This window comes from Pelecanus crispus, chromosome 2 (genome assembly GCF_030463565.1).
Source record: "Pelecanus crispus isolate bPelCri1 chromosome 2, bPelCri1.pri, whole genome shotgun sequence".
Taxonomy (NCBI): domain Eukaryota; kingdom Metazoa; phylum Chordata; class Aves; order Pelecaniformes; family Pelecanidae; genus Pelecanus; species Pelecanus crispus.
The window spans coordinates 12,794,650-12,807,480 of record NC_134644.1 but is presented as its reverse complement, the minus strand read 5'-3'; the positions used below and the strand labels follow the sequence as shown (position 1 = coordinate 12,807,480).

At 41.7% G+C, this 12,831-nt stretch overlaps 1 protein-coding gene across 1 annotated transcript in view; it reads left to right on the top strand.

Annotated features, from left to right (window-relative positions):
• ADARB2 (adenosine deaminase RNA specific B2 (inactive)) overlaps nucleotides 1-12,831 on the top strand; it is a 115,934-nt gene that overhangs the window by 38,726 nt on the left and 64,377 nt on the right. The window lies entirely within an intron of this gene.

Sequence of the window (12,831 nt, the reverse complement as noted above, 5' to 3'; positions counted from 1 at the left end):
AGAACCATAGAATCATGTTTCCCAGCTCGGTGACCTTGCAGAGCACTGTCTGCATCACGAAAAAGAAAATGTGCTCATTTTGGCTGTCATCGCTGTATGGGCAAAATATTATTATTATTACATTACTTCACCACTAACCAAATGTTAAAATGCAGTAGATCACTCCTCCATTTCCCTGCCAAGAGATATGATGGCTTTTCTTTCTCTCTCTCCCCTTCTCTTTTTCTTTTTTTTAATCAGTTTCATTTCTAAACAGACACAGAATTTGTTGCATGAGTCAGACCAGTGGTGCTCAACCTTGGCAAGGTAACTCAGCGGTTTTAACGTTTTGTCAGTTGTAATCAATGACAGCAAGTCTGATGTTTTTAAATTCCTGTCTAAGGTTTCCTTCCATTTACCCTACAAAGCACAGAATCTACTTGCAGTGTATAGCCCTGCAGTGAGGAAGGAACAAATGGCTGGCCAGGTCTGAGAGTGCGTTGTGTGCACTTGTTCGCACACGTACACACACATGCTTTCATGCCCATGTTGCTCTGAAAAGAAAAAAAACCCACAAACCACTGCTAGAGGAGACTTTGCCAACCTGCTACTCACCTGTGAAAATGAACTATCCAGATTAATTACCTGACAAAGTCTGGACCACAGCTGTCAGCTCAAAACAAGAGTAGTGTGTCAATGAGAAACAAAACCAGAGACATGCTGGAAGGGCTTTGTGCGCACCAGCTTTCTTTTTTTTTTTCCCACTGTTGCTATCACTTATTATTTGCCTTGCAGTCATACCGAGGCTCTCTGGCCCTGCAGCATGGCCATGTTGGGATAAACTCTGCACAGATGTGGAGCAAGAGCGCTGCCAACCACAAGGCTGCACAATTATAACAGAATCAGAAATATCAGCGAGTTGGCTGCAGTACTAACCACTGCCACCAGTATCACACCGATGGTGGCTAAAATGATGATAGCTGCATGAGCTTCATATTGGTTGGAGCTTTTTACTCTTCCTGATCCCTTGGAGGACTCAGAAGTGGTACCAAGAGCAGGTAGTTTTTCTCCTGGTGTAGACCAGGCAGAAGCCCTCCGTGCTTGTGTTGCTGAGTGCAGGATCTGGCTGCTATCAGGGCTCCACATGGCCACAGGACCAGTGCTGGCTGTTTTACCACTCGTCTTCCCATATTGCCTAGGTCTGGAGCTAGGCTCTATCCAGAGTGGAGGGATGGGCAGGACAGTGCTAATCCCATGGTAAGCTAGGCCATGAATTAAAGTAAAACAGTACCTTGACCCCCACTTGTATCAAAGAAGTCACATGCATGGCTTCACCAAAATGTTCCCATTTTACAGATTGGAAACTGAGGCAGGGGCTGATGGCAGACACTCAGCTCAAATCCCCGAGCCTTCACCCACCCCCTTCCCTGCCTGCCTGTCAGACTCATAAATGCTTCTTTGAGCTAATTTGACCATAGCAAAAACAACACTATGAGATGCTGCAGTTTGAAGCCTATATACAGACTTGGGAAAGGTCCTGATCCTGTAGCTGAAATATTTGCAATGCAGGCAAGGGCGACCTAGGGTCGGCAGTGAGTGAGTAAATCACTGCTCAGCCTGGAGCTCCCTGAACTGCTACCCCATCCATTACACCTCCAGTTGTTTGCAAAGCCTTTCTCCACCCGGGGGGAATTTTCAGTCAGATGCATGTAGAAATTCTCAGATTACTTTTATTTTTGGGGGGAGGCAAGGGGATTTAAGTGAGGGGGGGTTTTGTTTGTGTTTATTTCTCCCCTCTGAGCTGCCTTTCATTGCACATTTACTAGTTCTGGAAGACAACACCCTGCTGACACTTAGAGAAGCATCAGTGAATAAAGTCTGTTGTACAGGCTGCAAAGCCATCTGGACTTTCTACTGAAAAGGTTGGACATGGTTTTAGGCAAGATTTTATCACATCTGAAAAAAAAAACTTCTGCACTCAGTACCTCTTCCAAGGTTGATGTCAGATTTTTTTTTTCTTTTGTTGGTTGCAAAACAAAAAAATTGACAAACAGTTGGAAGGCAGTAAGGATGGAGATATAAATCTCTAGAGGAAGCTTTGTCAAAGGTAGTGGAGTATAAACAAAAAATAAATTAGTTTTGGTGTTATCAGAAACTGGACAGACTTCGATTTGTATAATAGTTTGTCTGGGTTTCCAGACCACCTAGACAATGCTTCTGTGAGGCTAAGCATAGATTCACTCGACAGAAGAGGTGGGGGAAATGGTTACACACATAATCACAGGAGGAGAAGGGATGAAGAAAGACAAGAAGACAAAGGTGCAATGGCAGACAGCATTGAAATCCTTCACTTTTTTGCTTTCATCATTTTCAGGGGCTCCAAGCAGCATGTTTTACCTTGCTGTCCGTATTAGTCAGTTCTTGAGTCCAAGAATTTTGTGTAGTCCTTGTGTGCTACAACCTCCCCCAGGTTTTGGCAGGATAGTTTTGTAGACTGAAAAGAGTAGCGCAAGGCTGGTGTGCCAGTTCTCCTTGCTGAGAAACCCTGTGAGCAGAGCAGGAGGGAGAAACATGCTGGATGTAATTTGCTGGAGTGCCCTTTAGGTTATGTGCATCTTAGCAAGGGAGCTAACATCCAGCAATTACCTTAAAAACACAGATTGGTGACACAGTTTTATGTATTCTGAGAGCTGGGTATGAAGCTGGTTATTCCTCCTTTCTCTCTGGAATTGCTGTTTGAATTTTGGGAGATTCTTTCTTACCCCATGGCTGTACACAGAAGGGCAGGCATGTAATGCCAGACACCTTAGAGATCCTTAGAGGTATCCTTCCAGAGGTATGGTGTGCTAATAAAAGAAATTTATTCATATTTGTATTATGCCTTTTTTTTTTTTCCCCCTGTAAGGGATGAGTTGCACATTCTATTTCTTGTCTTTGACACTGACTTACATAAGTAAAATATTAAAGCTTATTGTCTCTCAATTTAATCATTAATTATATAGGAATAAATATATTTACCTATCTGACATGAATTTTTTAGGGTTTGGTCAATTTGTAGGTAAACTGCTTTGAGATTTCTGTGTAAATAGTTAAATAAAAAGAAATAATTGGTTTTGAACTTAATTACTGGGTTTATCCATTCATTATTTGTCTTTTTTTCCCCAAGGAGCTCTTCTTTTATTGCCCACAGTGAATAAATCACTTAAAGCAACTCTCTGGTGATGAGCAGGTTCTCTTAAAGATTTTATTTGCAGCAAGAAGTGTGACCTGTAAGTGAAAGCTCTATCACAGTGATCCGTGGGCAGATCATTTCCACTCCTCTCACAAGTACAGTCCCAAGGGAAGGTCATCCCATGGAGGGCAGCCCCCACAGGGCCACTCCACAGTCTCCTGGCCTCACGCTCAGTCCTTCCCTGGGTTCTTACTTAAAGACAAGTCTGCTAAGGCAATGGTTTTTGCCCAAAAGTGTTGTCCCAGGGTTTAAAAAGACCATTCCCGGGTTCAAGGTGTGGACACTTGTTTAGGGGTTTCTTGACTGGAAATGGATGGGAGGGTGATGGGGAAGTGATATTTGGGTTTTAGAGCATGGGCTAGAAGTAATGCTGAATTTTTAGCTTCAGATACAGGTTCTCAGCAGATATAAACCAGTAAAACTCTTAATTTCAGCAATGTTATGGTAATTACTTGTGTTTGTCCAGTAAGGGGCAGCAAGTCAGAGAGGGACTGGTTTTAGCCCTGGCCCCAGGCACACACCAGTTCCAAATGGCTCTGTTGGGTGCCTGAATGGCAATCGGGATTCAGCAGAAATCACAGTTCTGCCTCTCCTGGCACAAAGCCACCATAGATGATGAGAACTGTCCCTGCTAATTACACGTTTGAGGAGAAGCCCAGAGAAGGGTGAGGTAACATGAAATGTAGATTGCCTTACCACCCCTCCCAGCCAAGGGAAAAGTTGTTAGCAAGGTTACGGCCGGATTTCGAGAATCATTACAGCAAATGACAGCAAGATCTTTAACAAGAAAGGAAAAATTCCAATGTCTGTATAGTAATTGCCATGCAGTGTATTATATGCCTTGCTCTGCAGTGATTCAGAAGGTTGAATTGTGCAGTGCCTTGCTGGGATCAGCAGTTCAGAATAGATTAAATTTGTTTTGGACACTGCCTGCACCCTGCTTTATCTAACAAAGCATATGTGTGATGGGGAAGGCTCTTAATAACGCAGCCCCTTAATGAGAACCATAAACACACAGGCGTAGATTTTCAAAGTGATTCTCAAGGGATTTGAGCAAACATTGTTCTCTCCCTGCTTTGAACATTTACCCAAGAGCTGCTAACTGGTTAGGCTTTGGGAAGAGAGTGGACTTCGAACAGCCAAGAGTATTGTATGTGACAAGGGTTTTGCCACCTTTAGTTTCCAAAGGATATTCGTTTTAATGCAGCTAAGAAAGATAAAGCGAGGAAACAGAAAACTGAAAGGACATTTCTCAGACAAAGCACTGATTTTATTAGAGAGACAGCTCATAATATGAATCTAAAATCTAGGTTTTTATAGAAAGCATAAAAGCCTTTTTACAGAGTTAGCCATTCCTAGGCACTGGTGGCTTTATAGAGCTTTTATCTAGTTAAACAAAACCCATTCGTGCTAATTTAATATCTGTAGTGTACAACAGCTTGACACCTGAGGCTTGTCCTAAAGCAGGCACAAGGCTGCAAAGCAAATGCTACTTCATTGTTTTGAATTATTCAGCAATTGCAGCCAACCTTATGTGTGCCTCTGTAGGAAGAAGACTTTTGGGTTAAGGATCAGTAAAAGGAAAGAAAAAAGGCAAACAACCAACCCCTCCTTTCTGGCATTTGTTAGCAGGTGCAGTGTTGACTTCAAGAATGATTCTGCAAAATTGGTATGGACATTCTTCATTACCGGAGCGATAAATGCAGAGCTGTACTCAGAAGAAGCAAAGCTGGAAACTTAGCATGGCCTTCTTCAGGGAACAACTGTTCATGTCGGTGGAAAAGCTTGTTTCCTCTAAATTCATTGAAATGGTACTTATTGGTAGCATCTTTTTAGAGCAAGATGAATGCAGACAGCAATGAATCAACCTCAAATAGAAGGGCTCATCTGTTAGCATCCTAACATTAACACACTAATGTGAATTTAAAGATTCTAATTAAACCTACATACAAAATGTTTTCCTACTAAATAGAAACCCGTACTTTTTGGAGGAGCTGGGGCATTTGGATTTGACAGCATTTCCTTTTTCAATAGTATGCTTATTTTATGTGTTCTATTTTCTTTCAGTCACTCCAGGGGTTTCTGAAACAAATAAAAAGACACATTATATTAAGTTTGATTGATTCCCTGTAGTCAAGGGATATATTGAGAAAACAGACCAATTTTTTTCACTGAGCTCTTAGAATAAATTCCTGCTTGATCTTTGTACTTCCTACTGTTGCTACAAATTTCTTTTGAGATATTTAACATTGATTAATCTCATTTAAAGGATCACATAGTAGTACCTATGAAGCTTTTTCATTGTAGCAGGACTCACATCACAGCTATCAGTTTCTAAATTTGTCCATCCCTCTCCAAATACCCCAATAAAACTTGGTTTCCCCCCAATTCAAATGTGATGTTTCTGTGAACAAAATTCAACATTTTAAGACAAAAATCCTACGAACAGTGGCACAGTACCTCTTTGCCATTCATGACTGAAAATGTCACTGAAGAGATTTAAAACAACAGGGAGACTGTTGGGTACCCTAGTAAAAAAGTTTCAGACACAGTGAAGGACTTTTAGCTTGCATTTAGCCACTCAGGAAACATCAGAAGTGAGAAGCCTACTGCAGTCTTTAATCATTGCTGGAGCATATGCTGGATATGTGACCAATTCATCAAAATCTGATAAAACGGTTTTTAGTAGACCACACATTCATTAGAACAGGGTCGAATCTAACACCCAAAGAAGTTATTGGGAAACCTCCCAGGCATAAAGGTGCTGAGATTCACCAAAGACAGACCTTAACTAACCTTCCCATTCTACCTTTGTCTCATCTTAATTTCTCTGTGCATGCCGTATCCTCCCAACCCCAGGGCAGGGGGTGGCTATCATCTTCATAAAGCCATAGGTTTACTAGGAAACAAAAAAACAAAAACAAAAAAACAAATGGGTGGAAGAAGGAGTTTTCTATTCTGACTCCCATTCTGCCGTCTTTCAGGGCGTTTTGTCATTCTTTCATCTGCCACACAGGAACAATCTTCAAACTCTGCCTCATACAGCAGCCAGCACAGTGCTGATATTTGGTAAATGATCACTAATGATATAAGCAATGGTGTGGAAGCAAATATGTTTTGTGGGGCCTGGGAAGTTAACAGAGCAATCAGCCTCCAGCTGGGGCGAGGGGAGGAGAGGGAAGTAGCCAGCAAATAATCGCTCTGAGCCCGGGAGCCCATTGTACAGTCCGGGTGAGTCAGCCAAGTCAGCCGAGGTCAGCTGAGCCACTAAGGAGCCTTCATGAATGCAGAGAAAATTTGGGACATTTGATGATTACAGAAATAAAGAATTCATTGTGGTAGCTCAGCATCATATGTAGCTAAAATATTTGTAATATGACTATGAACAGATGGGGGGATTGGTGAAAGTGATTCTTTTGACTGAATCAATAGGAGCAGTTGATCTTCTCCATCAATCTTGGTAAGAAAACCGTGAGAATATTCAGCGTCAGAAGTGCGTTATTGGAGTTTTCATTAGAAGCTCAGTGTGGGAACGTGTTCCCAGCTGCTGCCTGTGCAGCACACGCCCAATCCTCTCTTGAGAAGCATGAATGAGAAGACGTCTCTGAATCAGGATGTACACAGGATATAAGAAAGCGGTCAGCTGAAATGAAAACACATAGCCAGACAAAATAAAACCACGTCCATCTAAGATAAAACAAAGCCCATATATGTTGGCCCTGAGGGATGAGTCAAAAACAGACATAATGATCAATACTGTAGGAGTTATGATCAGAGAGAAATAATTACTGCACATCTCAAGGAAAGAACCACAATGAATTCCCTGGCAGCGTCTTGTTCTTTGAGTAATACTCTGTAAATGCCTGTGCATGCTGAAGGAAGGCTGAGTTATGAGGGGCTGTGGACTGCAGCCTCCAGTCTGGCTGCAGGAGTCCTTGCATGACCCTGCTTGGAGAGTCTCACCACCGTCAGTGTCATTTCCCTCACAGTTCCCTTGAGAGGTGGGTAAAAATTTTACCTCTGGAGAAGTGGGACTCATGGCAAAGCAAGTGGTTTGCACCGAGGCTGCCAGGAAGCAGGGCAAGGAATGAACCCAACCCAGCCTGCAAGCCGCTGCCTGTGACCCGCTGCCCTCCCTCCTTCCACAGGTCACCCCTACCTGTCTGTTCCTCTAGGTCCTCGTTCAGCCCTTTCCACCGTGCTGGGGGAGCTCATGGCACTAAATTGATGCTGGAAGACTGATGGTGGAGGGCAGCTCATGACCCTCAGCTATTTCTCTTCTCAAGGTTGCATCTTGAAGATGATGTAGTACCTGGGAAGAGCCTGACTAATTCGTTGGCTCGAGGGTACAATCACTTAGCGATGAATCTCCAACTAGCTACAGCAAACTTATTTACAAGCCTGGGAAAAAGTGTGTTGTGTAGCAATTTGCTACACACCCTGACCAGGAGCAGCGCTTCGGGATTGATATTCTCTGTGCTGTTTTCCTCCCCTCCCATTTAGACAGTGAGAGTTCTCTGCAGGAAAAAAACCAAACTCCTGCTGTCAACAAGTGCATGTTTCCCCCTCGACCAGTAAAAAGAACTAGGTGTGCATCTCCTTTTATCTGTGAAGAGAATTGTGAACTTAATTCAACCTGATCCCCATTCATCGTGTTCAACATTTACCCCCCAAATGTCAGTGATTTTCTGGAAAATAAAGTACTTGGGAGACAGGAGAAACAGAGCCCTTGGTGATATCTGTATAGCAGAATATTTCTTCCCATCCATATGCAAATCTAACCTTTCTGATATTTCAACCCTATAAACCCTAAGACAGGATTTCAATAGAAAATGTTTACTAAAGGCTTTCTCCTTTATAATCTATTGATTTTAATATCCTTACTACTCCTGTTGAATGTCAGTTTTACCCTGAAGACTCCCATTGCAAACTTGAACACATTTAATTATTTATACCATTGGAAATATTAGTGCCGAGAAATGACTAAAAGTTTTTGGTTCTGTAATGGTATGATCTAAAGTTTGATTTTCCTTTGTGAATAACACAAATAATTTGATATGGTAATCAAGGACAGATGAATACTTCAGACAACACAGTGCAGTTTTAATAGTAATGACACCTATTTTTCATTTTTCCAGCCTCCTTGTATGTGTTAAAATATAGCTTTAGCTTATTAAGTACTGCAGGATCTCACAGTCTTTTTTCAAAGTGAACAGTTCTGCATTATGTTTTCTTCCTGTTCAGGCTGCCAGGCATCTGAACAAGTAACTGTTGTTTCCACCAGTGACAGCAGGCATTTAGGTAATGTGCATGGTTTGAGTGCAACCAAGAGCAGATTTGCCCCTCGGTGTAGGTCTAGCAGTCCTGTTTGCCTTACTCATATCATTCACTGTATTAGCGAGACCGAGCAAACTTTTCAGCTCAAAGAAATTCTCTCTGAGACAAATATTGTTTGTACAGAATGATCTATGTGAGGACCTATGAAAGGTAAGATTTTGATAGCACGGCAAACCAAAGCAGGGGATTTGAAAGAAACTCAGCACCTGGAAGGTCAGTTCTTCCCCAGAGCTGTGTTTTTTCCTCCCAACACGCACCCAAAGCCAGCATGGCCACGCTCACCCTGCTTGGCCAGGGCATGGGCATGCTTGAACTCCCATTCTTGCCGCTTGAGCCTTATCTGGAACATCTTAGAGTCAGGCCACTGGCTTCAGTGGCATTTTGTATCAGACCCCAGTTTTCCAGAGGGATCAAACCCCTAAGCATAAGCCCCTCCTAGGTCCAGCACTCAAGAGGCATTTGAGCATTTATTCTCCTGTGTGCCTTGGTAAAAATTTTCAGAGTTCTGGCTGTCCATAACTTTTTAGTTTCTTCTCCCTTGTCCCCCTGCCTCAAGCTGCCGTTTCTCTGCCATTATGTGAGCAACGCAATTGCATGTACCTCTATTAATTGCACTGAATTTCTCTTTCACAAAGAAAGTTTCTACTCTTCTTTTTCCCCCATCTTCTGAAATTTTCCCTTTCTCTACTAGCAACCTGATAGTTGTTCAGAAGCTGCCAAGATGTATTTGGCTCTTGTATTTACTCCAGATGGAGACTTTTATTTTCACTTGTATCTGGCAGTAGGAACTGTGGTATCACCAAACACAACTTTTCTCTGAGATTAATTGTTTTGATAGTAGGGAATAACAAAAGAATGGTTCCTTTTGTGTATGGTTTTAAGTTATTTCTGATGGCAGATAACATAGTCTAGCCTGTATCCTAAAAGTTCAACCAGGCTCACAATAGCCGTCAATAGCTGGATTTTTCTGGTTTATATCCCATCAGGAATGATCATTTGGATTATGTATCTTTTAGTAGCCTAGGATTATTGTTTAAAAGTAAAGCAAGAATATCTCTGGAATGAAATCCCTGGTTCTAAACTGAGCAAGGGTAAATGTACCAACCCTTATCTCCACTATATTTGTCCTGTGTGCATTAGATATGTTTGTAACCAGTTTTGATTTCATAGAAACATTGAGAACCAGTCTAAAGGCTCTAAATAGGCAGAAATGCTGTCACTGATTTCATTGCACATGACTAGGTCAAGCCAAATAGTTGCTCTGGTGTGTGTTAGAGGGGAAGGCAGTGTGCTACACTTCCTGTAACATATGGGTATAGGTCAGGAATCTAACACCATAACCAGCTCTGCCACTGGGCCAGCTTTCAGGGCCAGAGTATTCAAGGCCCTGAAATTAATGCTGTGCTACATGGATCAATCCTTATGGTATCAAATCTCTTATGGGGCTGAGCTGTGTATCTCTTAACTCTTTATTTTTCTCCATCTGCAAAAATAAACTGCTCCTTCTCCTCCTTTCTGTTTTACTTTAGAATATCGATTTGGAAACTTAGGCCAATATGATAGCTTGTAAATGACCTCTCAGATTAGACATTATGTTTCTGGTAGGTTTTCCTGCATCCTATATGTATTCATGTATGTCACTCCTTTGCTTCTATTAATTTCACTGGCATTCTTTTAGGCAATGGATTCAAGATGAAAAATATTTGCCTGTCTTATTTTAGCTAAGAGGCTTCACATTTAACGGAATTGCAGTTCTTTAATGTCCCAGGTCACTCCTTGAGATCAGCGAATGCCGAATTCCTTATCGCCTCTAAATGTTATCTGAAGTCATGTCATTATTTTGCCTTTAGTGAGTCTCTTTGCTCTCTGGCTTTGGAACCTACTGCCAAATGAAGTAAAGAAAGCTCTGACTGTGGGGATTTCTAAATCCAAAGTTAAAAGTTATTTGTTCTATTTAGCATTTTTAAAATGATTCTTTTAGGAATTGTATGTGCCTCTAAGCTAATTAACTCTTAATGAGCACAAAATGCCCTGGGATGCAGATTTGGAGGGTACGCTAGAAATGCAGGCATGGATTGGACTGCAGTGCTGCAGGAGATGAAATTTATGATTTGATTCTTTTTTTAAACGATGGTGCAGATAGTTTTATTGAGATACTCTTTTTCTTTCTTTCTTTCTAGTCTAAATAAAGCGGATCAGATTTTCAGTCCACCATATGGGGCCAAGTTATATCAGTCTTGCAAATACACTTTAGCTTTCCGTTATGGATGAAGTCACTCTTCAGTAGGGAAAACAAGTTTAGAAACAAACTTTCATATTATGAAAGACAGGCAGTGTTCCAGCGCTGAGCACTTAGCCAGAGCATCAGGAAATCAGAACACCTGGCTGTGCCCAGCTCCGTGTTATTCCCCTGGACCAGTCCCTCACCCTTTTAGTGCCTTCACTCATTCATCTGTAAAGCGACTATAATTGCATTTATATCACAAGGGTGCCTTGATGCTTGACAAATGAGAATTGACCCAAAATTCATCCGTCAGAAGCACTGTATGAGCAATACCTTGCTCACATGGTGGTTGTGGACAATTAGATTAGAAGAGGTATAAATGCAGTCAAAGTGAAATTCCATTTAGGAACTGTCGAACTGTCAAGCTGTTCTTGATAATTTTTCTTAGTTTTCATCTAATTCTAGTGTAGAATTTTGCGTGCGTCTCCCAGAAAGGGTTTATAAGCCTCTTTCCTTCTTTTGCAACAAGCCAGCGCATTATATTCCATGTTATATTAGACTGTCTTTTTGTGCAAATGGTTTGTTCTCAGAGCAATACCTTGGAAAGCTGTGCTTAGCAAAACAAAGAAAAATTATTGTGTCAAAAATATACTATCCTCTATGTATTTGAACAAATTGCAATCATTTACAAGGATTGTACATGGAAAAAAATATTCCAGGTTCTATGAAAAGGGGGTTGCCTAATTGTTGTTATGTTTTATTTAATTAGATTTTTTATATTTGCTATAATAATGTTTAAAAATTAAGCTGACTTCCTGAAGCAAACTGTAGAAACATATGGTGTACAGCCTGCAGAGGCTCTCAGTGGCAGTAGTATTACCAATAATATTTGTGAATTAGAATCTGCTTTCCTCTGAAAAATAGCTGTGTGTTCTCCCAATTTAAAATACTGTGTTTTCACCAACATGTTTTCATCACCATTAACAGTTTTGGGAGAAAAAGAATTGATATGATTTTCGTAAATACATTTCCTTACTTCTGCATGGCTGCGGATCTTTCAGCCTCTCCTCCATGTGTGCCATGAACCCACTTAAAGAAACCAGGTAAATTCAAGGGGGTCTGTTTTACCAGGACCTCCCCCCGGGTAGCTTAGCCCAACACCAGGAGAAAACTGGAACTGTTGCTTGATCAAGCCTCTTTTCCTAACAAAGGGGCGATCAGTCGGGGCTAACCAGATTACAGGATGCTAGGAGGTCTCCTGTCAGCACCCCAGAGTAAGCTCCAGACCCCAGGAACTGCTTCTGGAAGGATTTGTAGGTACAGCTTGGTTTCCCACAAGAAATCATATGGCTAAAAAAAAAAATAAAAATCCTTTGGATGTTACTTTTTTATGTTCAGACTTGCAAAGCACTTTAACAACTCATACTCAGAGTGTTCTTCTGACTTATCTCTAATGTATGCTTGAAAGGCTCTATGCCAAACAAAGTGCAAAGATTAAGTAAATGAAAAGATATTAAATGTTGCAGCAGGGAAACAGTCCAAGTAGTGGTGTTCTCAGGAGCACCAGAGCTGATTTAGGTTCACATTCATCCATACACGGTCTGCAGAATTCACGTTTTAGACCTTTTACTCTGCTCGGCTTCAGTAACTGGCTTCCCAAGGCTCTCCCTGGTGACTGGACTCACTCAGACCTGAGGGGTCAGACCACACAGTCTCTAGAGCCCAGTCCATGGGAAAATTCGACCTTTCAACAAAGCTGCCATGCTCAGGAGGAGACCTCAGCACTACTGCACACCAGTGAACTCGTGCAAGAAACATCTTTGGTAGGATGTGCAAGCAGAGGTTCCCCTTCCCTTCCTCCCAGTGGCTGTAGAGGTGGACACAAGACAGACCATGGTGCTACTCTGACAGCATCAAACATAGCCCAGATTTCTGAGCTGATTGTTTTAGCTCTGTAGCTGCGAGTCATTAAAAACTCACCTTGAATGCAGAAATAGGTGGTCCTTACCTGTAACCCAGGCCTCAGCTCAGCTCTCAGGCTTCAGTGGGCTAATGGAAA